At 35.6% G+C, this 26,076-nt stretch overlaps 23 non-coding genes across 23 annotated transcripts; all 23 read right to left on the bottom strand.

Moving 5' to 3' along the window:
* Positions 1-1,009: 1,009 nt before the first annotated feature.
* TRNAP-AGG (transfer RNA proline (anticodon AGG)) lies at positions 1,010-1,081 on the bottom strand. The gene has a single exon. It is a non-coding gene; the product is annotated as a tRNA-Pro (tRNA).
* Positions 1,082-2,108: 1,027 nt separating this feature from the next.
* Positions 2,109-2,180, bottom strand: TRNAP-AGG (transfer RNA proline (anticodon AGG)). The gene has a single exon. It is a non-coding gene; the product is annotated as a tRNA-Pro (tRNA).
* Positions 2,181-3,209: 1,029 nt separating this feature from the next.
* TRNAP-AGG (transfer RNA proline (anticodon AGG)) lies at positions 3,210-3,281 on the bottom strand. The gene has a single exon. It is a non-coding gene; the product is annotated as a tRNA-Pro (tRNA).
* A 1,027-nt stretch (positions 3,282-4,308) lies between these two features.
* TRNAP-AGG (transfer RNA proline (anticodon AGG)) lies at positions 4,309-4,380 on the bottom strand. The gene has a single exon. It is a non-coding gene; the product is annotated as a tRNA-Pro (tRNA).
* Positions 4,381-5,485: 1,105 nt separating this feature from the next.
* On the bottom strand, positions 5,486-5,557 carry TRNAP-AGG (transfer RNA proline (anticodon AGG)). Its single transcript has one exon. It is a non-coding gene; the product is annotated as a tRNA-Pro (tRNA).
* A 1,104-nt stretch (positions 5,558-6,661) lies between these two features.
* TRNAP-AGG (transfer RNA proline (anticodon AGG)) lies at positions 6,662-6,733 on the bottom strand. Its single transcript has one exon. It is a non-coding gene; the product is annotated as a tRNA-Pro (tRNA).
* Positions 6,734-7,761: 1,028 nt separating this feature from the next.
* TRNAP-AGG (transfer RNA proline (anticodon AGG)) lies at positions 7,762-7,833 on the bottom strand. The gene has a single exon. It is a non-coding gene; the product is annotated as a tRNA-Pro (tRNA).
* Positions 7,834-8,937: 1,104 nt separating this feature from the next.
* Positions 8,938-9,009, bottom strand: TRNAP-AGG (transfer RNA proline (anticodon AGG)). Its single transcript has one exon. It is a non-coding gene; the product is annotated as a tRNA-Pro (tRNA).
* Positions 9,010-10,037: 1,028 nt separating this feature from the next.
* On the bottom strand, positions 10,038-10,109 carry TRNAP-AGG (transfer RNA proline (anticodon AGG)). Its single transcript has one exon. It is a non-coding gene; the product is annotated as a tRNA-Pro (tRNA).
* Positions 10,110-11,137: 1,028 nt separating this feature from the next.
* TRNAP-AGG (transfer RNA proline (anticodon AGG)) lies at positions 11,138-11,209 on the bottom strand. Its single transcript has one exon. It is a non-coding gene; the product is annotated as a tRNA-Pro (tRNA).
* Positions 11,210-12,236: 1,027 nt separating this feature from the next.
* On the bottom strand, positions 12,237-12,308 carry TRNAP-AGG (transfer RNA proline (anticodon AGG)). Its single transcript has one exon. It is a non-coding gene; the product is annotated as a tRNA-Pro (tRNA).
* A 1,028-nt stretch (positions 12,309-13,336) lies between these two features.
* Positions 13,337-13,408, bottom strand: TRNAP-AGG (transfer RNA proline (anticodon AGG)). The gene has a single exon. It is a non-coding gene; the product is annotated as a tRNA-Pro (tRNA).
* A 1,027-nt stretch (positions 13,409-14,435) lies between these two features.
* TRNAP-AGG (transfer RNA proline (anticodon AGG)) lies at positions 14,436-14,507 on the bottom strand. The gene has a single exon. It is a non-coding gene; the product is annotated as a tRNA-Pro (tRNA).
* A 1,027-nt stretch (positions 14,508-15,534) lies between these two features.
* Positions 15,535-15,606, bottom strand: TRNAP-AGG (transfer RNA proline (anticodon AGG)). Its single transcript has one exon. It is a non-coding gene; the product is annotated as a tRNA-Pro (tRNA).
* Positions 15,607-16,634: 1,028 nt separating this feature from the next.
* Positions 16,635-16,706, bottom strand: TRNAP-AGG (transfer RNA proline (anticodon AGG)). The gene has a single exon. It is a non-coding gene; the product is annotated as a tRNA-Pro (tRNA).
* Positions 16,707-17,734: 1,028 nt separating this feature from the next.
* TRNAP-AGG (transfer RNA proline (anticodon AGG)) lies at positions 17,735-17,806 on the bottom strand. The gene has a single exon. It is a non-coding gene; the product is annotated as a tRNA-Pro (tRNA).
* A 1,027-nt stretch (positions 17,807-18,833) lies between these two features.
* Positions 18,834-18,905, bottom strand: TRNAP-AGG (transfer RNA proline (anticodon AGG)). Its single transcript has one exon. It is a non-coding gene; the product is annotated as a tRNA-Pro (tRNA).
* A 1,028-nt stretch (positions 18,906-19,933) lies between these two features.
* TRNAP-AGG (transfer RNA proline (anticodon AGG)) lies at positions 19,934-20,005 on the bottom strand. The gene has a single exon. It is a non-coding gene; the product is annotated as a tRNA-Pro (tRNA).
* A 1,028-nt stretch (positions 20,006-21,033) lies between these two features.
* TRNAP-AGG (transfer RNA proline (anticodon AGG)) lies at positions 21,034-21,105 on the bottom strand. Its single transcript has one exon. It is a non-coding gene; the product is annotated as a tRNA-Pro (tRNA).
* Positions 21,106-22,132: 1,027 nt separating this feature from the next.
* TRNAP-AGG (transfer RNA proline (anticodon AGG)) lies at positions 22,133-22,204 on the bottom strand. Its single transcript has one exon. It is a non-coding gene; the product is annotated as a tRNA-Pro (tRNA).
* A 1,027-nt stretch (positions 22,205-23,231) lies between these two features.
* TRNAP-AGG (transfer RNA proline (anticodon AGG)) lies at positions 23,232-23,303 on the bottom strand. The gene has a single exon. It is a non-coding gene; the product is annotated as a tRNA-Pro (tRNA).
* A 1,029-nt stretch (positions 23,304-24,332) lies between these two features.
* TRNAP-AGG (transfer RNA proline (anticodon AGG)) lies at positions 24,333-24,404 on the bottom strand. The gene has a single exon. It is a non-coding gene; the product is annotated as a tRNA-Pro (tRNA).
* A 1,027-nt stretch (positions 24,405-25,431) lies between these two features.
* Positions 25,432-25,503, bottom strand: TRNAP-AGG (transfer RNA proline (anticodon AGG)). Its single transcript has one exon. It is a non-coding gene; the product is annotated as a tRNA-Pro (tRNA).
* Positions 25,504-26,076: the final 573 nt, after the last annotated feature.

Raw genomic sequence — 26,076 nt, 5'->3', positions numbered from 1 at the left:
AGGAAAAAAATTGCCAGACTAACGCGCCAGACAGCGTTTGTGTTCTCAAAATAGAAACAAAGTTTTCGTTTTGAAGTGAGGATTTTAAAATTCCTCAATAGGATCTGTTTTTCCAATATCATTTTCATTGTATGGGTGAATTAACAGTTGAGGTTTATGTACGATGGTGATAAATCATATTGACTGTTGTCAAAGTTGAGTCTGCTTCTGGTCAAATTGCTGGGGAAGACTTAAAATGTCCATTCATTTCTTAATTGTTTATGAGGGCTTTGTTGGTTTAGGAGAAATTTGTGGTTCTAATATATGTTGGAAAAGCACATGAAGGATTTAACTTTCTTTCTCATATTCTGCATGCTATCACCATGTTGAAAATAAAGTAAAGATGTGCAGAGGAGAAATTAATTATAAATAGTCTTGTGCAAAATAATGTTTGGGGAGGTTGGCCTGGTTCCATAACTTGAATCCACAGTCGAACGTAACGACTGCCTTGAATTTACCTTTACAGTTTTATTCATCGATACATTCAGGCGTGTACTGGAAGGAATTTGATTCAAACCTACCCTCTCCATCACATATTTGCACAAGTCTAAGTATGAATAAAAATAGAATTCCGTATGTCAAAACATGTATTTTTTCCCCTTTGTTTGTTGTTAACAAAGATTTTGCAGTCTTAAGAAAGACTTTGCAGTCTTAAAAGCGTCATCGGAGCAGTTAGGACTTGCATTAATGACTTACGATAAACCATTGATTTTAAATGGTTGATAATGAAAACGACACATTTTTTATGATTTCTCTCATACATTTCTAAGTAAAAGCTAAACGAGTATTAATATAAGATGTTAGCTTTGAAAGGTGATATCAGAAGCACCAGGAAATATATATATTGATGGTGGCATGCCAACATCTTCTCTTTGGAGCACTTGAAGGGTTTTGCTATAAGTGATTTTTGCTGACTATATTAAACACAGTTCGAAGCTACGTGTTTCAAAAGAAAAAACACCAAATGCTTGGGCTCGTCCGGGATTTGAACCCGGGACCTCTCGCACCCTAAGCGAGAATCATACCCCTAGACCAACGAGCCATTACATTAGTTGGGTTTTAGGAAAAAAATTGCCAGACTAACGCGCCAGACAGCGTTTGTGTTCTCAAAATAGAAACAAAGTTTTCGTTTTGAAGTGAGGATTTTAAAATTCCTCAATAGGATCTGTTTTTCCAATATCATTTTCATTGTATGGGTGAATTAACAGTTGAGGTTTATGTACAATGGTGATAAATCATATTGACTGTTGTCAAAGTTGAGTCTGCTTCTGGTCAAATTGCTGGGGAAACTTAAAATGTCCATTCATTTCTTAATTGTTTATGAGGGCTTTGTTGGTTTAGGAGAAATTTGTGGTTCTAATATATGTTGGAAAAGCACATGAAGGATTTAACTTTCTTTCTCATATTCTGCATGCTATCACCATGTTGAAAATAAAGTAAAGATGTGCAGAGGAGAAATTAATCATAAATAGTCTTCTGCAAAATAATGTTTGGGGAGGTTGGCCTGGTTCCATAACTTGAATCCACAGTCGAACGTAACGACTGCCTTGAATTTACCTTTACAGTTTTATTCATCGATACATTCAGGCGTGTACTGGAAGGAATTTGATTCAAACCTACCCTCTCCATCACATATTTGCACAAGTCTAAGTATGAATAAAAATAGAATTCCGTATGTCAAAACATGTATTTTTTCCCCTTTGTTTGTTGTTAACAAAGATTTTGCAGTCTTAAGAAAGACTTTGCAGTCTTAAAAGCGTCATCTGAGCAGTTAGGACTTGCATTAATGACTTACGATAAACCATTGATTTTAAATGGTTGATAATGAAAACGACACATTTTTTATGATTTCTCTCATACATTTCTAAGTAAAAGCTAAACGAGTATTAATATAAGATGTTAGCTTTGAAAGGTGATATCAGAAGCACCAGGAAATATATATATTGATGGTGGCGTGCCAACATCTTCTCTTTGGAGCACTTGAAGGGTTTTGCTATAAGTGATTTTTGCTGACTATATTAAACACAGTTCGAAGCTACGTGTTTCAAAAGAAAAAACACCAAATGCTTGGGCTCGTCCGGGATTTGAACCCGGGACCTCTCGCACCCTAAGCGAGAATCATACCCCTAGACCAACGAGCCATTACATTAGTTGGGTTTTAGGAAAAAAATTGCCAGACTAACGCGCCAGACAGCGTTTGTGTTCTCAAAATAGAAACAAAGTTTTCGTTTTGAAGTGAGGATTTTAAAATTCCTCAATAGGATCTGTTTTTCCAATATCATTTTCATTGTATGGGTGAATTAACAGTTGAGGTTTATGTACGATGGTGATAAATCATATTGACTGTTGTCAAAGTTGAGTCTGCTTCTGGTCAAATTGCTGGGGAAGACTTAAAATGTCCATTCATTTCTTAATTGTTTATGAGGGCTTTGTTGGTTTAGGAGAAATTTGTGGTTCTAATATATGTTGGAAAAGCACATGAAGGATTTAACTTTCTTTCTCATATTCTGCATGCTATCACCATGTTGAAAATAAAGTAAAGTTGTGCAGAGGAGAAATTAATTATAAATAGTCTTGTGCAAAATAATGTTTGGGGAGGTTGGCCTGGTTCCATAACTTGAATCCACAGTCGAACGTAACGACTGCCTTGAATTTACCTTTACAGTTTTATTCATCGATACATTCAGGCGTGTACTGGAAGGAATTTGATTCAAACCTACCCTCTCCATCACATATTTGCACAAGTCTAAGTATGAATAAAAATAGAATTCCGTATGTCAAAACATATATTTTGTTCCCCTTTGTTTGTTGTTAACAAAGATTTTGCAGTCTTAAGAAAGACTTTGCAGTCTTAAAAGCGTCATCTGAGCAGTTAGGACTTGCATTAATGACTTACGATAAACCATTGATTTTAAATGGTTGATAATGAAAACGACACATTTTTTATGATTTCTCTCATACATTTCTAAGTAAAAGCTAAACGAGTATTAATATAAGATGTTAGCTTTGAAAGGTGATATCAGAAGCACCAGGAAATATATATATTGATGGTGGCATGCCAACATCTTCTCTTTGGAGCACTTGAAGGGTTTTGCTATAAGTGATTTTTGCTGACTATATTAAACACAGTTCGAAGCTACGTGTTTCAAAAGAAAAAACACCAAATGCTTGGGCTCGTCCGGGATTTGAACCCGGGACCTCTCGCACCCTAAGCGAGAATCATACCCCTAGACCAACGAGCCATTACATTAGTTGGGTTTTAGGAAAAAAATTGCCAGACTAACGCGCCAGACAGCATTTGTGTTCTCAAAATAGAAACAAAGTTTTCGTTTTGAAGTGAGGATTTTAAAATTCCTCAATAGGATCTGTTTTTCCAATATCATTTTCATTGTATGGGTGAATTAACAGTTGAGGTTTATGTACGATGGTGATAAATCATATTGACTGTTGTCAAAGTTGAGTCTGCTTCTGGTCAAATTGCTGGGGAAGACTTAAAATGTCCATTCATTTCTTAATTGTTTATGAGGGCTTTGTTGGTTTAGGAGAAATTTGTGGTTCTAATATATGTTGGAAAAGCACATGAAGGATTTAACTTTCTTTCTCATATTCTGCATGCTATCACCATGTTGAAAATAAAGTAAAGATGTGCAGAGGAGAAATTAATTATAAATAGTCTTGTGAAAAATAATGTTTGGGGAGGTTGGCCTGGTTCCATAACTTGAATCCACAGTCGAACGTAACGACTGCCTTGAATTTACCTTTACAGTTTTATTCATCGATACATTCAGGCGTGTACTGGAAGGAATTTGATTCAAACCTACCCTCTCCATCACATATTTGCACAAGTCTAAGTATGAATAAAAATAGAATTCCGTATGTCAAAACATATATTTTTCCCCTTTGTTTGTTGTTAACAAAGATTTTGCAGTCTTAAGAAAGACTTTGCAGTCTTAAAAGCGTCATCTGAGCAGTTAGGACTTGCATTAATGACTTACGATAAACCATTGATTTTAAATGGTTGATAATGAAAACGACACATTTTTTATGATTTCTCTCATACATTTCTAAGTAAAAGCTAAACGAGTATTAATATAAGATGTTAGCTTTGAAAGGTGATATCAGAAGCACCAGGAAATATATATATTGATGGTGGCATGCCAACATCTTCTCTTTGGAGCACTTGAAGGGTTTTGCTATAAGTGATTTTTGCTGACTATATTAAACACAGTTCGAAGCTACGTGTTTCAAAAGAAAAAACACCAAATGCTTGGGCTCGTCCGGGATTTGAACCCGGGACCTCTCGCACCCTAAGCGAGAATCATACCCCTAGACCAACGAGCCATTACATTAGTTGGGTTTTAGGAAAAAAATTGCCAGACTAACGCGCCAGACAGCGTTTGTGTTCTCAAAATAGAAACAAAGTTTTCATTTTGAAGTGAGGATTTTAAAATTCCTCAATAGGATCTGTTTTTCCAATATCATTTTCATTGTATGGGTGAATTAACAGTTGAGGTTTATGTACGATGGTGATAAATCATATTGACTGTTGTCAAAGTTGAGTCTGCTTCTGGTCAAATTGCTGGGGAAGACTTAAAATGTCCATTCATTTCTTAATTGTTTATGAGGGCTTTGTTGGTTTAGGAGAAATTTGTGGTTCTAATATATGTTGGAAAAGCACATGAAGGATTTAACTTTCTTTCTCATATTCTGCATGCTATCACCATGTTGAAAATAAAGTAAAGATGTGCAGAGGAGAAATTAATTATAAATAGTCTTGTGCAAAATAATGTTTGGGGAGGTTGGCCTGGTTCCATAACTTGAATCCACAGTCGAACGTAATGACTGCCTTGAATTTACCTTTACAGTTTTATTCATCGATACATTCAGGCGTGTACTTGAAGGAATTTGATTCAAACCTACCCTCTCAATCACATATTTGCACAAGTCTAAGTATGAATAAAAATAGAATTCCGTATGTCAAAACATGTATTTTTTCCCCTTTGTTTGTTGTTAACAAAGATTTTGCAGTCTTAAGAAAGACTTTGCAGTCTTAACCCCTTAAGGACCAAACTTCTGGAATAAAAGGGGATCATGACGTGTCAGACATGTCATGTGTCCTTAAGGGGTTAAAAGTGTCATCTGAGCAGTTAGGACTTGCATTAATGACTTACGATAAATCATTGATTTTAAATGGTTGATAATGAAAACGACACATTTTTTATGATTTCTCTCATACATTTCTAAGTAAAAGCTAAACGAGTATTAATATAAGATGTTAGCTTTGAAAGGTGATATCAGAAGCACCAGGAAATATATATTTTGATGGTGGCATGCCAACATCTTCTCTTTGGAGCACTTGAAGGGTTTTGCTATAAGTGATTTTTGCTGACTATATTAAACACAGTTCGAAGCTACGTGTTTCAAAAGAAAAAAATACCAAATGCTTGGGCTCGTCCGGGATTTGAACCCGGGACCTCTCGCACCCTAAGCGAGAATCATACCCCTAGACCAACGAGCCATTACATTAGTTGGGTTTTAGGAAAAAAATTGCCAGACTAACGCGCCAGACAGCGTTTGTGTTCTCAAAATAGAAACAAAGTTTTCGTTTTGAAGTGAGGATTTTAAAATTCCTCAATAGGATCTGTTTTTCCAATATCATTTTCATTGTATGGGTGAATTAACAGTTGAGGTTTATGTACGATGGTGATAAATCATATTGACTGTTGTCAAAGTTGAGTCTGCTTCTGGTCAAATTGCTGGGGAAGACTTAAAATGTCCATTCATTTCTTAATTGTTTATGAGGGCTTTGTTGGTTTAGGAGAAATTTGTGGTTCTAATATATGTTGGAAAAGCACATGAAGGATTTAACTTTCTTTCTCATATTCTGCATGCTATCACCATGTTGAAAATAAAGTAAAGATGTGCAGAGGAGAAATTAATTATAAATAGTCTTGTGCAAAATAATGTTTGGGGAGGTTGGCCTGGTTCCATAACTTGAATCCACAGTCGAACGTAACGACTGCCTTGAATTTACCTTTACAGTTTTATTCATCGATACATTCAGGCGTGTACTGGAAGGAATTTGATTCAAACCTACCCTCTCCATCACATATTTGCACAAGTCTAAGTATGAATAAAAATAGAATTCCGTATGTCAAAACATGTATTTTTTCCCCTTTGTTTGTTGTTAACAAAGATTTTGCAGTCTTAAGAAAGACTTTGCAGTCTTAACCCCTTAAGGACCAAACTTCTGGAATAAAAGGGGATCATGACGTGTCAGACATGTCATGTGTCCTTAAGGGGTTAAAAGCGTCATCTGAGCAGTTAGGACTTGCATTAATGACTTACGATAAACCAATGATTTTAAATGGTTGATAATGAAAACGACACATTTTTTATGATTTCTCTCATACATTTCTAAGTAAAAGCTAAACGAGTATTAATATAAGATGTTAGCTTTGAAAGGTGATATCAGAAGCACCAGGAAATATATATATTGATGGTGGCATGCCAACATCTTCTCTTTGGAGCACTTGAAGGGTTTTGCTATAAGTGATTTTTGCTGACTATATTAAACACAGTTCGAAGCTACGTGTTTCAAAAGAAAAAACACCAAATGCTTGGGCTCGTCCGGGGTTTGAACCCGGGACCTCTCGCACCCTAAGCGAGAATCATACCCCTAGACCAACGAGCCATTACATTAGTTGGGTTTTAGGAAAAAAATTGCCAGACTAACGCGCCAGACAGCGTTTGTGTTCTCAAAATAGAAACAAAGTTTTCGTTTTGAAGTGAGGATTTTAAAATTCCTCAATAGGATCTGTTTTTCCAATATCATTTTCATTGTATGGGTGAATTAACAGTTGAGGTTTATGTACGATGGTGATAAATCATATTGACTGTTGTCAAAGTTGAGTCTGCTTCTGGTCAAATTGCTGGGGAAGACTTAAAATGTCCATTCATTTCTTAATTGTTTATGAGGGCTTTGTTGGTTTAGGAGAAATTTGTGGTTCTAATATATGTTGGAAAAGCACATGAAGGATTTAACTTTCTTTCTCATATTCTGCATGCTATCACCATGTTGAAAATAAAGTAAAGTTGTGCAGAGGAGAAATTAATTATAAATAGTCTTGTGCAAAATAATGTTTGGGGAGGTTGGCCTGGTTCCATAACTTGAATCCACAGTCGAACGTAACGACTGCCTTGAATTTACCTTTACAGTTTTATTCATCGATACATTCAGGCGTGTACTGGAAGGAATTTGATTCAAACCTACCCTCTCCATCACATATTTGCACAAGTCTAAGTATGAATAAAAATAGAATTCCGTATGTCAAAACATATATTTTTTCCCCTTTGTTTGTTGTTAACAAAGATTTTGCAGTCTTAAGAAAGACTTTGCAGTCTTAAAAGCGTCATCGGAGCAGTTAGGACTTGCATTAATGACTTACGATAAACCATTGATTTTAAATGGTTGATAATGAAAACGACACATTTTTTATGATTTCTCTCATACATTTCTAAGTAAAAGCTAAACGAGTATTAATATAAGATGTTAGCTTTGAAAGGTGATATCAGAAGCACCAGGAAATATATATATTGATGGTGGCATGCCAACATCTTCTCTTTGGAGCACTTGAAGGGTTTTGCTATAAGTGATTTTTGCTGACTATATTAAACACAGTTCGAAGCTACGTGTTTCAAAATAAAAAACACCAAATGCTTGGGCTCGTCCGGGATTTGAACCCGGGACCTCTCGCACCCTAAGCGAGAATCATACCCCTAGACCAACGAGCCATTACATTAGTTGGGTTTTAGGAAAAAAATTGCCAGACTAACGCGCCAGACAGCGTTTGTGTTCTCAAAATAGAAACAAAGTTTTCGTTTTGAAGTGAGGATTTTAAAATTCCTCAATAGGATCTGTTTTTCCAATATCATTTTCATTGTATGGGTGAATTAACAGTTGAGGTTTATGTACGATGGTGATAAATCATATTGACTGTTGTCAAAGTTGAGTCTGCTTCTGGTCAAATTGCTGGGGAAGACTTAAAATGTCCATTCATTTCTTAATTGTTTATGAGGGCTTTGTTGGTTTAGGAGAAATTTGTGGTTCTAATATATGTTGGAAAAGCACATGAAGGATTTAACTTTCTTTCTCATATTCTGCATGCTATCACCATGTTGAAAATAAAGTAAAGATGTGCAGAGGAGAAATTAATTATAAATAGTCTTGTGCAAAATAATGTTTGGGGAGGTTGGCCTGGTTCCATAACTTGAATCCACAGTCGAACGTAACGACTGCCTTGAATTTACCTTTACAGTTTTATTCATCGATACATTCAGGCGTGTACTGGAAGGAATTTGATTCAAACCTACCCTCTCCATCACCTATTTGCACAAGTCTAAGTATGAATAAAAATAGAATTCCGTATGTCAAAACATTTATTTTTTCCCCTTTGTTTGTTGTTAACAAAGATTTTGCAGTCTTAAGAAAGACTTTGCAGTCTTAACCCCTTAAGGACCAAACTTCTGGAATAAAAGGGGATCATGACGTGTCAGACATGTCATGTGTCCTTAAGGGGTTAAAAACGTCATCTGAGCAGTTAGGACTTGCATTAATGACTTACGATAAACCAATGATTTTAAATGGTTGATAATGAAAACGACACATTTTTTATGATTTCTCTCATACATTTCTAAGTAAAAGCTAAACGAGTATTAATATAAGATGTTAGCTTTGAAAGGTGATATCAGAAGCACCAGGAAATATATATATTGATGGTGGCATGCCAACATCTTCTCTTTGGAGCACTTGAAGGGTTTTGCTATAAGTGATTTTTGCTGACTATATTAAACACAGTTCGAAGCTACGTGTTTCAAAAGAAAAAACACCAATTGCTTGGGCTCGTCCGGGGTTTGAACCCGGGACCTCTCGCACCCTAAGCGAGAATCATACCCCTAGACCAACGAGCCATTACATTAGTTGGGTTTTAGGAAAAAAATTGCCAGACTAACGCGCCAGACAGCGTTTGTGTTCTCAAAATAGAAACAAAGTTTTCGTTTTGAAGTGAGGATTTTAAAATTCCTCAATAGGATCTGTTTTTCCAATATCATTTTCATTGTATGGGTGAATTAACAGTTGAGGTTTATGTACGATGGTGATAAATCATATTGACTGTTGTCAAAGTTGAGTCTGCTTCTGGTCAAATTGCTGGGGAAGACTTAAAATGTCCATTCATTTCTTAATTGTTTATGAGGGCTTTGTTGGTTTAGGAGAAATTTGTGGTTCTAATATATGTTGGAAAAGCACATGAAGGATTTAACTTTCTTTCTCATATTCTGCATGCTATCACCATGTTGAAAATAAAGTAAAGTTGTGCAGAGGAGAAATTAATTATAAATAGTCTTGTGCAAAATAATGTTTGGGGAGGTTGGCCTGGTTCCATAACTTGAATCCACAGTCGAACGTAACGACTGCCTTGAATTTACCTTTACAGTTTTATTCATCGATACATTCAGGCGTGTACTGGAAGGAATTTGATTCAAACCTACCCTCTCCATCACATATTTGCACAAGTCTAAGTATGAATAAAAATAGAATTCCGTATGTCAAAACATATATTTTTTCCCCTTTGTTTGTTGTTAACAAAGATTTTGCAGTCTTAAGAAAGACTTTGCAGTCTTAAAAGCGTCATCTGAGCAGTTAGGACTTGCATTAATGACTTACGATAAACCATTGATTTTAAATGGTTGATAATGAAAACAACACATTTTTTATGATTTCTCTCATACATTTCTAAGTAAAAGCTAAACGAGTATTAATATAAGATGTTAGCTTTGAAAGGTGATATCAGAAGCACCAGGAAATATATATATTGATGGTGGCATGCCAACATCTTCTCTTTGGAGCACTTGAAGGGTTTTGCTATAAGTGATTTTTGCTGACTATATTAAACACAGTTCGAAGCTACGTGTTTCAAAAGAAAAAACACCAAATGCTTGGGCTCGTCCGGGATTTGAACCCGGGACCTCTCGCACCCTAAGCGAGAATCATACCCCTAGACCAACGAGCCATTACATTAGTTGGGTTTTAGGAAAAAAATTGCCAGACTAACGCGCCAGACAGCGTTTGTGTTCTCAAAATAGAAACAAAGTTTTCGTTTTGAAGTGAGGATTTTAAAATTCCTCAATAGGATCTGTTTTTCCAATATCATTTTCATTGTATGGGTGAATTAACAGTTGAGGTTTATGTACGATGGTGATAAATCATATTGACTGTTGTCAAAGTTGAGTCTGCTTCTGGTCAAATTGCTGGGGAAGACTTAAAATGTCCATTCATTTCTTAATTGTTTATGAGGGCTTTGTTGGTTTAGGAGAAATTTGTGGTTCTAATATATGTTGGAAAAGCACATGAAGGATTTAACTTTCTTTCTCATATTCTGCATGCTATCACCATGTTGAAAATAAAGTAAAGATGTGCAGAGGAGAAATTAATTATAAATAGTCTTGTGCAAAATAATGTTTGGGGAGGTTGGCCTGGTTCCATAACTTGAATCCACAGTCGAACGTAACGACTGCCTTGAATTTACCTTTACAGTTTTATTCATCGATACATTCAGGCGTGTACTGGAAGGAATTTGATTCAAACCTACCCTCTCCATCACATATTTGCACAAGTCTAAGTATGAATAAAAATAGAATTCCGTATGTCAAAACATGTATTTTTTCCCCTTTGTTTGTTGTTAACAAAGATTTTGCAGTCTTAAGAAAGACTTTGCAGTCTTAAAAGCGTCATCGGAGCAGTTAGGACTTGCATTAATGACTTACGATAATCCATTGATTTTAAATGGTTGATAATGAAAACGACACATTTTTTATGATTTCTCTCATACATTTCTAAGTAAAAGCTAAACGAGTATTAATATAAGATGTTAGCTTTGAAAGGTGATATCAGAAGCACCAGGAAATATATATATTGATGGTGGCATGCCAACATCTTCTCTTTGGAGCACTTGAAGGGTTTTGCTATAAGTGATTTTTGCTGACTATATTAAACACAGTTCGAAGCTACGAGTTTCAAAAGAAAAAACACCAAATGCTTGGGCTCGTCCGGGATTTGAACCCGGGACCTCTCGCACCCTAAGCGAGAATCATACCCCTAGACCAACGAGCCATTACATTAGTTGGGTTTTAGGAAAAAAATTGCCAGACTAACGCGCCAGACAGCGTTTGTGTTCTCAAAATAGAAACAAAGTTTTCGTTTTGAAGTGAGGATTTTAAAATTCCTCAATAGGATCTGTTTTTCCAATATCATTTTCATTGTATGGGTGAATTAACAGTTGAGGTTTATGTACAATGGTGATAAATCATATTGACTGTTGTCAAAGTTGAGTCTGCTTCTGGTCAAATTGCTGGGGAAACTTAAAATGTCCATTCATTTCTTAATTGTTTATGAGGGCTTTGTTGGTTTAGGAGAAATTTGTGGTTCTAATATATGTTGGAAAAGCACATGAAGGATTTAACTTTCTTTCTCATATTCTGCATGCTATCACCATGTTGAAAATAAAGTAAAGATGTGCAGAGGAGAAATTAATTATAAATAGTCTTCTGCAAAATAATGTTTGGGGAGGTTGGCCTGGTTCCATAACTTGAATCCACAGTCGAACGTAACGACTGCCTTGAATTTACCTTTACAGTTTTATTCATCGATACATTCAGGCATGTACTGGAAGGAATTTGATTCAAACCTACCCTCTCCATCACATATTTGCACAAGTCTAAGTATGAATAAAAATAGAATTCCGTATGTCAAAACATGTATTTTTTCCCCTTTGTTTGTTGTTAACAAAGATTTTGCAGTCTTAAGAAAGACTTTGCAGTCTTAAAAGCGTCATCTGAGCAGTTAGGACTTGCATTAATGACTTACGATAAACCATTGATTTTAAATGGTTGATAATGAAAACGACACATTTTTTATGATTTCTCTCATACATTTCTAAGTAAAAGCTAAACGAGTATTAATATAAGATGTTAGCTTTGAAAGGTGATATCAGAAGCACCAGGAAATATATATATTGATGGTGGCATGCCAACATCTTCTCTTTGGAGCACTTGAAGGGTTTTGCTATAAGTGATTTTTGCTGACTATATTAAACACAGTTCGAAGCTACGTGTTTCAAAAGAAAAAACACCAAATGCTTGGGCTCGTCCGGGGTTTGAACCCGGGACCTCTCGCACCCTAAGCGAGAATCATACCCCTAGACCAACGAGCCATTACATTAGTTGGGTTTTAGGAAAAAAATTGCCAGACTAACGCGCCAGACAGCGTTTGTGTTCTCAAAATAGAAACAAAGTTTTCGTTTTGAAGTGAGGATTTTAAAATTCCTCAATAGGATCTGTTTTTCCAATATCATTTTCATTGTATGGGTGAATTAACAGTTGAGGTTTATGTACGATGGTGATAAATCATATTGACTGTTGTCAAAGTTGAGTCTGCTTCTGGTCAAATTGCTGGGGAAGACTTAAAATGTCCATTCATTTCTTAATTGTTTATGAGGGCTTTGTTGGTTTAGGAGAAATTTGTGGTTCTAATATATGTTGGAAAAGCACATGAAGGATTTAACTTTCTTTCTCATATTCTGCATGCTATCACCATGTTGAAAATAAAGTAAAGATGTGCAGAGGAGAAATTAATTATAAATAGTCTTGTGCAAAATAATGTTTGGGGAGGTTGGCCTGGTTCCATAACTTGAATCCACAGTCGAACGTAACGACTGCCTTGAATTTACCTTTACAGTTTTATTCATCGATACATTCAGGCGTGTACTGGAAGGAATTTGATTCAAACCTACCCTCTCCATCACATATTTGCACAAGTCTAAGTATGAATAAAAATAGAATTCCGTATGTCAAAACATATATTTTTTCCCCTTTGTTTGTTGTTAACAAAGATTTTGCAGTCTTAAGAAAGACTTTGCAGTCTTAAAAGCGTCATCTGAGCAGTTAGGACTTGCATTAATGACTTACGATAAACCATTGATTTTAAATGGTTGATAATGAAAACAACACATTTTTTATGATTTCTCTCATACATTTCTAAGTAAAAGCTAAACGAGTATTAATATAAGATGTTAGCTTTGAAAGGTGATATCAGAAGCACCAGGAAATATATATATTGATGGTGGCATGCCAACATCTTCTCTTTGGAGCACTTGAAGGGTTTTGCTATAAGTGATTTTTGCTGACTATATTAAACACAGTTCGAAGCTACGTGTTTCAAAAGAAAAAACACCAAATGCTTGGGCTCGTCCGGGATTTGAACCCGGGACCTCTCGCACCCTAAGCGAGAATCATACCCCTAGACCAACGAGCCATTACATTAGTTGGGTTTTAGGAAAAAAATTGCCAGACTAACGCGCCAGACAGCGTTTGTGTTCTCAAAATAGAAACAAAGTTTTCGTTTTGAAGTGAGGATTTTAAAATTCCTCAATAGGATCTGTTTTTCCAATATCATTTTCATTGTATGGGTGAATTAACAGTTGAGGTTTATGTACAATGGTGATAAATCATATTGACTGTTGTCAAAGTTGAGTCTGCTTCTGGTCAAATTGCTGGGGAAACTTAAAATGTCCATTCATTTCTTAATTGTTTATGAGGGCTTTGTTGGTTTAGGAGAAATTTGTGGTTCTAATATATGTTGGAAAAGCACATGAAGGATTTAACTTTCTTTCTCATATTCTGCATGCTATCACCATGTTGAAAATAAAGTAAAGATGTGCAGAGGAGAAATTAATTATAAATAGTCTTCTGCAAAATAATGTTTGGGGAGGTTGGCCTGGTTCCATAACTTGAATCCACAGTCGAACGTAACGACTGCCTTGAATTTACCTTTACAGTTTTATTCATCGATACATTCAGGCGTGTACTGGAAGGAATTTGATTCAAACCTACCCTCTCCATCACATATTTGCACAAGTCTAAGTATGAATAAAAATAGAATTCCGTATGTCAAAACATGTATTTTTTCCCCTTTGTTTGTTGTTAACAAAGATTTTGCAGTCTTAAGAAAGACTTTGCAGTCTTAAAAGCGTCATCTGAGCAGTTAGGACTTGCATTAATGACTTACGATAAACCATTGATTTTAAATGGTTGATAATGAAAACGACACATTTTTTATGATTTCTCTCATACATTTCTAAGTAAAAGCTAAACGAGTATTAATATAAGATGTTAGCTTTGAAAGGTGATATCAGAAGCACCAGGAAATATATATATTGATGGTGGCATGCCAACATCTTCTCTTTGGAGCACTTGAAGGGTTTTGCTATAAGTGATTTTTGCTGACTATATTAAACACAGTTCGAAGCTACGTGTTTCAAAAGAAAAAACACCAAATGCTTGGGCTCGTCCGGGATTTGAACCCGGGACCTCTCGCACCCTAAGCGAGAATCATACCCCTAGACCAACGAGCCATTACATTAGTTGGGTTTTAGGAAAAAAATTGCCAGACTAACGCGCCAGACAGCGTTTGTGTTCTCAAAATAGAAACAAAGTTTTCGTTTTGAAGTGAGGATTTTAAAATTCCTCAATAGGATCTGTTTTTCCAATATCATTTTCATTGTATGGGTGAATTAACAGTTGAGGTTTATGTACAATGGTGATAAATCATATTGACTGTTGTCAAAGTTGAGTCTGCTTCTGGTCAAATTGCTGGGGAAACTTAAAATGTCCATTCATTTCTTAATTGTTTATGAGGGCTTTGTTGGTTTAGGAGAAATTTGTGGTTCTAATATATGTTGGAAAAGCACATGAAGGATTTAACTTTCTTTCTCATATTCTGCATGCTATCACCATGTTGAAAATAAAGTAAAGATGTGCAGAGGAGAAATTAATTATAAATAGTCTTCTGCAAAATAATGTTTGGGGAGGTTGGCCTGGTTCCATAACTTGAATCCACAGTCGAACGTAACGACTGCCTTGAATTTACCTTTACAGTTTTATTCATCGATACATTCAGGCGTGTACTGGAAGGAATTTGATTCAAACCTACCCTCTCCATCACATATTTGCACAAGTCTAAGTATGAATAAAAATAGAATTCCGTATGTCAAAACATGTATTTTTTCCCCTTTGTTTGTTGTTAACAAAGATTTTGCAGTCTTAAGAAAGACTTTGCAGTCTTAAAAGCGTCATCTGAGCAGTTAGGACTTGCATTAATGACTTACGATAAACCATTGATTTTAAATGGTTGATAATGAAAACGACACATTTTTTATGATTTCTCTCATACATTTCTAAGTAAAAGCTAAACGAGTATTAATATAAGATGTTAGCTTTGAAAGGTGATATCAGAAGCACCAGGAAATATATATATTGATGGTGGCATGCCAACATCTTCTCTTTGGAGCACTTGAAGGGTTTTGCTATAAGTGATTTTTGCTGACTATATTAAACACAGTTCGAAGCTACGTGTTTCAAAAGAAAAAACACCAAATGCTTGGGCTCGTCCGGGATTTGAACCCGGGACCTCTCGCACCCTAAGCGAGAATCATACCCCTAGACCAACGAGCCATTACATTAGTTGGGTTTTAGGAAAAAAATTGCCAGACTAACGCGCCAGACAGCGTTTGTGTTCTCAAAATAGAAACAAAGTTTTCGTTTTGAAGTGAGGATTTTAAAATTCCTCAATAGGATCTGTTTTTCCAATATCATTTTCATTGTATGGGTGAATTAACAGTTGAGGTTTATGTACGATGGTGATAAATCATATTGACTGTTGTCAAAGTTGAGTCTGCTTCTGGTCAAATTGCTGGGGAAGACTTAAAATGTCCATTCATTTCTTAATTGTTTATGAGGGCTTTGTTGGTTTAGGAGAAATTTGTGGTTCTAATATATGTTGGAAAAGCACATGAAGGATTTAACTTTCTTTCTCATATTCTGCATGCTATCACCATGTTGAAAATAAAGTAAAGTTGTGCAGAGGAGAAATTAATTATAAATAGTCTTGTGCAAAATAATGTTTGGGGAGGTTGGCCTGGTTCCATAACTTGAATCCACAGTCGAACGTAACGACTGCCTTGAATTTACCTTTACAGTTTTATTCATCGATACATTCAGGCGTGTACTGGAAGGAATTTGATTCAAACCTACCCTCTCCATCACATATTTGCACAAGTCTAAGTATGAATAAAAATAGAATTCCGTATGTCAAAACATATATTTTTTCCCCTTTGTTTGTTGTTAACAAAGATTTTGCAGTATTAAGAAAGACTTTGCAGTCTTAAAAGCGTCATCTGAGCAGTTAGGACTTGCATTAATGACTTACGATAAACCATTGATTTTAAATGGTTGATAATGAAAACAACACATTTTTTATGATTTCTCTCATACATTTCTAAGTAAAAGCTAAACGAGTATTAATATAAGATGTTAGCTTTGAAAGGTGATATCAGAAGCACCAGGAAATATATATATTGATGGTGGCATGCCAACATCTTCTCTTTGGAGCACTTGAAGGGTTTTGCTATAAGTGATTTTTGCTGACTATATTAAACACAGTTCGAAGCTACGTGTTTCAAAAGAAAAAACACCAAATGCTTGGGCTCGTCCGGGATTTGAACCCGGGACCTCTCGCACCCTAAGCGAGAATCATACCCCTAGACCAACGAGCCATTACATTAGTTGGGTTTTAGGAAAAAAATTGCCAGACTAACGCGCCAGACAGCGTTTGTGTTCTCAAAATAGAAACAAAGTTTTCGTTTTGAAGTGAGGATTTTAAAATTCCTCAATAGGATCTGTTTTTCCAATATCATTTTCATTGTATGGGTGAATTAACAGTTGAGGTTTATGTACGATGGTGATAAATCATATTGACTGTTGTCAAAGTTGAGTCTGCTTCTGGTCAAATTGCTGGGGAAGACTTAAAATGTCCATTCATTTCTTAATTGTTTATGAGGGCTTTGTTGGTTTAGGAGAAATTTGTGGTTCTAATATATGTTGGAAAAGCACATGAAGGATTTAACTTTCTTTCTCATATTCTGCATGCTATCACCATGTTGAAAATAAAGTAAAGATGTGCAGAGGAGAAATTAATTATAAATAGTCTTGTGCAAAATAATGTTTGGGGAGGTTGGCCTGGTTCCATAACTTGAATCCACAGTCGAACGTAACGACTGCCTTGAATTTACCTTTACAGTTTTATTCATCGATACATTCAGGCGTGTACTGGAAGGAATTTGATTCAAACCTACCCTCTCCATCACATATTTGCACAAGTCTAAGTATGAATAAAAATAGAATTCCGTATGTCAAAACATGTATTTTTTCCCCTTTGTTTGTTGTTAACAAAGATTTTGCAGTCTTAAGAAAGACTTTGCAGTCTTAAAAGCGTCATCGGAGCAGTTAGGACTTGCATTAATGACTTACGATAATCCATTGATTTTAAATGGTTGATAATGAAAACGACACATTTTTTATGATTTCTCTCATACATTTCTAAGTAAAAGCTAAACGAGTATTAATATAAGATGTTAGCTTTGAAAGGTGATATCAGAAGCACCAGGAAATATATATATTGATGGTGGCATGCCAACATCTTCTCTTTGGAGCACTTGAAGGGTTTTGCTATAAGTGATTTTTGCTGACTATATTAAACACAGTTCGAAGCTACGAGTTTCAAAAGAAAAAACACCAAATGCTTGGGCTCGTCCGGGATTTGAACCCGGGACCTCTCGCACCCTAAGCGAGAATCATACCCCTAGACCAACGAGCCATTACATTAGTTGGGTTTTAGGAAAAAAATTGCCAGACTAACGCGCCAGACAGCGTTTGTGTTCTCAAAATAGAAACAAAGTTTTCGTTTTGAAGTGAGGATTTTAAAATTCCTCAATAGGATCTGTTTTTCCAATATCATTTTCATTGTATGGGTGAATTAACAGTTGAGGTTTATGTACAATGGTGATAAATCATATTGACTGTTGTCAAAGTTGAGTCTGCTTCTGGTCAAATTGCTGGGGAAACTTAAAATGTCCATTCATTTCTTAATTGTTTATGAGGGCTTTGTTGGTTTAGGAGAAATTTGTGGTTCTAATATATGTTGGAAAAGCACATGAAGGATTTAACTTTCTTTCTCATATTCTGCATGCTATCACCATGTTGAAAATAAAGTAAAGATGTGCAGAGGAGAAATTAATTATAAATAGTCTTCTGCAAAATAATGTTTGGGGAGGTTGGCCTGGTTCCATAACTTGAATCCACAGTCGAACGTAACGACTGCCTTGAATTTACCTTTACAGTTTTATTCATCGATACATTCAGGCATGTACTGGAAGGAATTTGATTCAAACCTACCCTCTCCATCACATATTTGCACAAGTCTAAGTATGAATAAAAATAGAATTCCGTATGTCAAAACATGTATTTTTTCCCCTTTGTTTGTTGTTAACAAAGATTTTGCAGTCTTAAGAAAGACTTTGCAGTCTTAAAAGCGTCATCTGAGCAGTTAGGACTTGCATTAATGACTTACGATAAACCATTGATTTTAAATGGTTGATAATGAAAACGACACATTTTTTATGATTTCTCTCATACATTTCTAAGTAAAAGCTAAACGAGTATTAATATAAGATGTTAGCTTTGAAAGGTGATATCAGAAGCACCAGGAAATATATATATTGATGGTGGCATGCCAACATCTTCTCTTTGGAGCACTTGAAGGGTTTTGCTATAAGTGATTTTTGCTGACTATATTAAACACAGTTCGAAGCTACGTGTTTCAAAAGAAAAAACACCAAATGCTTGGGCTCGTCCGGGGTTTGAACCCGGGACCTCTCGCACCCTAAGCGAGAATCATACCCCTAGACCAACGAGCCATTACATTAGTTGGGTTTTAGGAAAAAAATTGCCAGACTAACGCGCCAGACAGCGTTTGTGTTCTCAAAATAGAAACAAAGTTTTCGTTTTGAAGTGAGGATTTTAAAATTCCTCAATAGGATCTGTTTTTCCAATATCATTTTCATTGTATGGGTGAATTAACAGTTGAGGTTTATGTACGATGGTGATAAATCATATTGACTGTTGTCAAAGTTGAGTCTGCTTCTGGTCAAATTGCTGGGGAAGACTTAAAATGTCCATTCATTTCTTAATTGTTTATGAGGGCTTTGTTGGTTTAGGAGAAATTTGTGGTTCTAATATATGTTGGAAAAGCACATGAAGGATTTAACTTTCTTTCTCATATTCTGCATGCTATCACCATGTTGAAAATAAAGTAAAGATGTGCAGAGGAGAAATTAATTATAAATAGTCTTGTGCAAAATAATGTTTGGGGAGGTTGGCCTGGTTCCATAACTTGAATCCACAGTCGAACGTAACGACTGCCTTGAATTTACCTTTACAGTTTTATTCATCGATACATTCAGGCGTGTACTGGAAGGAATTTGATTCAAACCTACCCTCTCCATCACATATTTGCACAAGTCTAAGTATGAATAAAAATAGAATTCCGTATGTCAAAACATATATTTTTTCCCCTTTGTTTGTTGTTAACAAAGATTTTGCAGTCTTAAGAAAGACTTTGCAGTCTTAAAAGCGTCATCTGAGCAGTTAGGACTTGCATTAATGACTTACGATAAACCATTGATTTTAAATGGTTGATAATGAAAACAACACATTTTTTATGATTTCTCTCATACATTTCTAAGTAAAAGCTAAACGAGTATTAATATAAGATGTTAGCTTTGAAAGGTGATATCAGAAGCACCAGGAAATATATATATTGATGGTGGCATGCCAACATCTTCTCTTTGGAGCACTTGAAGGGTTTTGCTATAAGTGATTTTTGCTGACTATATTAAACACAGTTCGAAGCTACGTGTTTCAAAAGAAAAAACACCAAATGCTTGGGCTCGTCCGGGATTTGAACCCGGGACCTCTCGCACCCTAAGCGAGAATCATACCCCTAGACCAACGAGCCATTACATTAGTTGGGTTTTAGGAAAAAAATTGCCAGACTAACGCGCCAGACAGCGTTTGTGTTCTCAAAATAGAAACAAAGTTTTCGTTTTGAAGTGAGGATTTTAAAATTCCTCAATAGGATCTGTTTTTCCAATATCATTTTCATTGTATGGGTGAATTAACAGTTGAGGTTTATGTACGATGGTGATAAATCATATTGACTGTTGTCAAAGTTGAGTCTGCTTCTGGTCAAATTGCTGGGGAAGACTTAAAATGTCCATTCATTTCTTAATTGTTTATGAGGGCTTTGTTGGTTTAGGAGAAATTTGTGGTTCTAATATATGTTGGAAAAGCACATGAAGGATTTAACTTTCTTTCTCATATTCTGCATGCTATCACCATGTTGAAAATAAAGTAAAGATGTGCAGAGGAGAAATTAATTATAAATAGTCTTGTGCAAAATAATGTTTGGGGAGGTTGGCCTGGTTCCATAACTTGAATCCACAGTCGAACGTAACGACTGCCTTGAATTTACCTTTACAGTTTTATTCATCGATACATTCAGGCGTGTACTGGAAGGAATTTGATTCAAACCTACCCTCTCCATCACATATTTGCACAAGTCTAAGTATGAATAAAAATAGAATTCCGTATGTCAAAACATGTATTTTTTCCCCTTTGTTTGTTGTTAACAAAGATTTTGCAGTCTTAAGAAAGACTTTGCAGTCTTAAAAGCGTCATCGGAGCAGTTAGGACTTGCATTAATGACTTACGATAAACCATTGATTTTAAATGGTTGATAATGAAAACGACACATTTTTTATGATTTCTCTCATACATTTCTAAGTAAAAGCTAAACGAGTATTAATATAAGATGTTAGCTTTGAAAGGTGATATCAGAAGCACCAGGAAATATATATATTGATGGTGGCATGCCAACATCTTCTCTTTGGAGCACTTGAAGGGTTTTGCTATAAGTGATTTTTGCTGACTATATTAAACACAGTTCGAAGCTACGTGTTTCAAAAGAAAAAACACCAAATGCTTGGGCTCGTCCGGGATTTGAACCCGGGACCTCTCGCACCCTAAGCGAGAATCATACCCCTAGACCAACGAGCCATTACATTAGTTGGGTTTTAGGAAAAAAATTGCCAGACTAACGCGCCAGACAGCGTTTGTGTTCTCAAAATAGAAACAAAGTTTTCGTTTTGAAGTGAGGATTTTAAAATTCCTCAATAGGATCTGTTTTTCCAATATCATTTTCATTGTATGGGTGAATTAACAGTTGAGGTTTATGTACAATGGTGATAAATCATATTGACTGTTGTCAAAGTTGAGTCTGCTTCTGGTCAAATTGCTGGGGAAACTTAAAATGTCCATTCATTTCTTAATTGTTTATGAGGGCTTTGTTGGTTTAGGAGAAATTTGTGGTTCTAATATATGTTGGAAAAGCACATGAAGGATTTAACTTTCTTTCTCATATTCTGCATGCTATCACCATGTTGAAAATAAAGTAAAGATGTGCAGAGGAGAAATTAATTATAAATAGTCTTCTGCAAAATAATGTTTGGGGAGGTTGGCCTGGTTCCATAACTTGAATCCACAGTCGAACGTAACGACTGCCTTGAATTTACCTTTACAGTTTTATTCATCGATACATTCAGGCGTGTACTGGAAGGAATTTGATTCAAACCTACCCTCTCCATCACATATTTGCACAAGTCTAAGTATGAATAAAAATAGAATTCCGTATGTCAAAACATGTATTTTTTCCCCTTTGTTTGTTGTTAACAAAGATTTTGCAGTCTTAAGAAAGACTTTGCAGTCTTAAAAGCGTCATCTGAGCAGTTAGGACTTGCATTAATGACTTACGATAAACCATTGATTTTAAATGGTTGATAATGAAAACGACACATTTTTTATGATTTCTCTCATACATTTCTAAGTAAAAGCTAAACGAGTATTAATATAAGATGTTAGCTTTGAAAGGTGATATCAGAAGCACCAGGAAATATATATATTGATGGTGGCATGCCAACATCTTCTCTTTGGAGCACTTGAAGGGTTTTGCTATAAGTGATTTTTGCTGACTATATTAAACACAGTTCGAAGCTACGTGTTTCAAAAGAAAAAACACCAAATGCTTGGGCTCGTCCGGGATTTGAACCCGGGACCTCTCGCACCCTAAGCGAGAATCATACCCCTAGACCAACGAGCCATTACATTAGTTGGGTTTTAGGAAAAAAATTGCCAGACTAACGCGCCAGACAGCGTTTGTGTTCTCAAAATAGAAACAAAGTTTTCGTTTTGAAGTGAGGATTTTAAAATTCCTCAATAGGATCTGTTTTTCCAATATCATTTTCATTGTATGGGTGAATTAACAGTTGAGGTTTATGTACAATGGTGATAAATCATATTGACTGTTGTCAAAGTTGAGTCTGCTTCTGGTCAAATTGCTGGGGAAACTTAAAATGTCCATTCATTTCTTAATTGTTTATGAGGGCTTTGTTGGTTTAGGAGAAATTTGTGGTTCTAATATATGTTGGAAAAGCACATGAAGGATTTAACTTTCTTTCTCATATTCTGCATGCTATCACCATGTTGAAAATAAAGTAAAGATGTGCAGAGGAGAAATTAATTATAAATAGTCTTCTGCAAAATAATGTTTGGGGAGGTTGGCCTGGTTCCATAACTTGAATCCACAGTCGAACGTAACGACTGCCTTGAATTTACCTTTACAGTTTTATTCATCGATACATTCAGGCGTGTACTGGAAGGAATTTGATTCTAACCTACCCTCTCCATCACATATTTGCACAAGTCTAAGTATGAATAAAAATAGAATTCCGTATGTCAAAACATGTATTTTTTCCCCTTTGTTTGTTGTTAACAAAGATTTTGCAGTCTTAAGAAAGACTTTGCAGTCTTAAAAGCGTCATCTGAGCAGTTAGGACTTGCATTAATGACTTACGATAAACCATTGATTTTAAATGGTTGATAATGAAAACGACACATTTTTTATGATTTCTCTCATACATTTCTAAGTAAAAGCTAAACGAGTATTAATATAAGATGTTAGCTTTGAAAGGTGATATCAGAAGCACCAGGAAATATATATATTGATGGTGGCATGCCAACATCTTCTCTTTGGAGCACTTGAAGGGTTTTGCTATAAGTGATTTTTGCTGACTATATTAAACACAGTTCGAAGCTACGTGTTTCAAAAGAAAAAACACCAAATGCTTGGGCTCGTCCGGGATTTGAACCCGGGACCTCTCGCACCCTAAGCGAGAATCATACCCCTAGACCAACGAGCCATTACATTAGTTGGGTTTTAGGAAAAAAATTGCCAGACTAACGCGCCAGACAGCGTTTGTGTTCTCAAAATAGAAACAAAGTTTTCGTTTTGAAGTGAGGATTTTAAAATTCCTCAATAGGATCTGTTTTTCCAATATCATTTTCATTGTATGGGTGAATTAACAGTTGAGGTTTATGTACGATGGTGATAAATCATATTGACTGTTGTCAAAGTTGAGTCTGCTTCTGGTCAAATTGCTGGGGAAGACTTAAAATGTCCATTCATTTCTTAATTGTTTATGAGGGCTTTGTTGGTTTAGGAGAAATTTGTGGTTCTAATATATGTTGGAAAAGCACATGAAGGATTTAACTTTCTTTCTCATATTCTGCATGCTATCACCATGTTGAAAATAAAGTAAAGTTGTGCAGAGGAGAAATTAATTATAAATAGTCTTGTGCAAAATAATGTTTGGGGAGGTTGGCCTGGTTCCATAACTTGAATCCACAGTCGAACGTAACGACTGCCTTGAATTTACCTTTACAGTTTTATTCATCGATACATTCAGGCGTGTACTGGAAGGAATTTGATTCAAACCTACCCTCTCCATCACATATTTGCACAAGTCTAAGTATGAATAAAAATAGAATTCCGTATGTCAAAACATATATTTTTTTCCCCTTTGTTTGTTGTTAACAAAGATTTTGCAGTCTTAAGAAAGACTTTGCAGTCTTAAAAGCGTCATCTGAGCAGTTAGGACTTGCATTAATGACTTACGATAAACCATTGATTTTAAATGGTTGATAATGAAAACGACACATTTTTTATGATTTCTCTCATACATTTCTAAGTAAAAGCTAAACGAGTATTAATATAAGATGTTAGCTTTGAAAGGTGATATCAGAAGCACCAGGAAATATATATATTGATGGTGGCATGCCAACATCTTCTCTTTGGAGCACTTGAAGGGTTTTGCTATAAGTGATTTTTGCTGACTATATTAAACACAGTTCGAAGCTACGTGTTTCAAAAGAAAAAACACCAAATGCTTGGGCTCGTCCGGGATTTGAACCCGGGACCTCTCGCACCCTAAGCGAGAATCATACCCCTAGACCAACGAGCCATTACATTATTTGGGTTTTAGGAAAAAAATTGCCAGACTAACGCGCCAGACAGCATTTGTGTTCTCAAAATAGAAACAAAGTTTTCGTTTTGAAGTGAGGATTTTAAAATTCCTCAATAGGATCTGTTTTTCCAATATCATTTTCATTGTATGGGTGAATTAACAGTTGAGGTTTATGTACGATGGTGATAAATCATATTGACTGTTGTCAAAGTTGAGTCTGCTTCTGGTCAAATTGCTGGGGAAGACATAAAATGTACATTCATTTCTTAATTGTTTATGAGGGCTTTGTTGGTTTAGGAGAAATTTGTGGTTCTAATATATGTTGGAAAAGCACATGAAGGATTTAACTTTCTTTCTCATATTCTGCATGCTATCACCATGTTGAAAATAAAGTAAAGATGTGCAGAGGAGAAATTAATTATAAATAGTCTTGTGAAAAATAATGTTTGGGGAGGTTGGCCTGGTTCCATAACTTGAATCCACAGTCGAACGTAACGACTGCCTTGAATTTACCTTTACAGTTTTATTCATCGATACATTCAGGCGTGTACTGGAAGGAATTTGATTCAAACCTACCCTCTCCATCACATATTTGCACAAGTCTAAGTATGAATAAAAATAGAATTCCGTATGTCAAAACATATATTTTTCCCCTTTGTTTGTTGTTAACAAAGATTTTGCAGTCTTAAGAAAGACTTTGCAGTCTTAAAAGCGTCATCTGAGCAGTTAGGACTTGCATTAATGACTTACGATAAACCATTGATTTTAAATGGTTGATAATGAAAACGACACATTTTTTATGATTTCTCTCATACATTTCTAAGTAAAAGCTAAACGAGTATTAATATAAGATGTTAGCTTTGAAAGGTGATATCAGAAGCACCAGGAAATATATATATTGATGGTGGCATGCCAACATCTTCTCTTTGGAGCACTTGAAGGGTTTTGCTATAAGTGATTTTTGCTGACTATATTAAACACAGTTCGAAGCTACGTGTTTCAAAAGAAAAAACACCAAATGCTTGGGCTCGTCCGGGATTTGAACCCGGGACCTCTCGCACCCTAAGCGAGAATCATACCCCTAGACCAACGAGCCATTACATTAGTTGGGTTTTAGGAAAAAAATTGCCAGACTAACGCGCCAGACAGCGTTTGTGTTCTCAAAATAGAAACAAAGTTTTCGTTTTGAAGTGAGGATTTTAAAATTCCTCAATAGGATCTGTTTTTCCAATATCATTTTCATTGTATGGGTGAATTAACAGTTGAGGTTTATGTACGATGGTGATAAATCATATTGACTGTTGTCAAAGTTGAGTCTGCTTCTGGTCAAATTGCTGGGGAAGACTTAAAATGTCCATTCATTTCTTAATTGTTTATGAGGGCTTTGTTGGTTTAGGAGAAATTTGTGGTTCTAATATATGTTGGAAAAGCACATGAAGGATTTAACTTTCTTTCTCATATTCTGCATGCTATCACCATGTTGAAAATAAAGTAAAGATGTGCAGAGGAGAAATTAATTATAAATAGTCTTGTGCAAAATAATGTTTGGGGAGGTTGGCCTGGTTCCATAACTTGAATCCACAGTCGAACGTAACGACTGCCTTGAATTTACCTTTACAGTTTTATTCATCGATACATTCAGGCGTGTACTGGAAGGAATTTGATTCAA

This window comes from Pelobates fuscus, chromosome 6 (genome assembly GCF_036172605.1).
Source record: "Pelobates fuscus isolate aPelFus1 chromosome 6, aPelFus1.pri, whole genome shotgun sequence".
Lineage (NCBI taxonomy): Eukaryota > Metazoa > Chordata > Amphibia > Anura > Pelobatidae > Pelobates > Pelobates fuscus.
The sequence above is the reverse complement of the archived record's forward strand: the minus strand, read 5'-3'. Positions and strand labels throughout refer to the sequence as shown.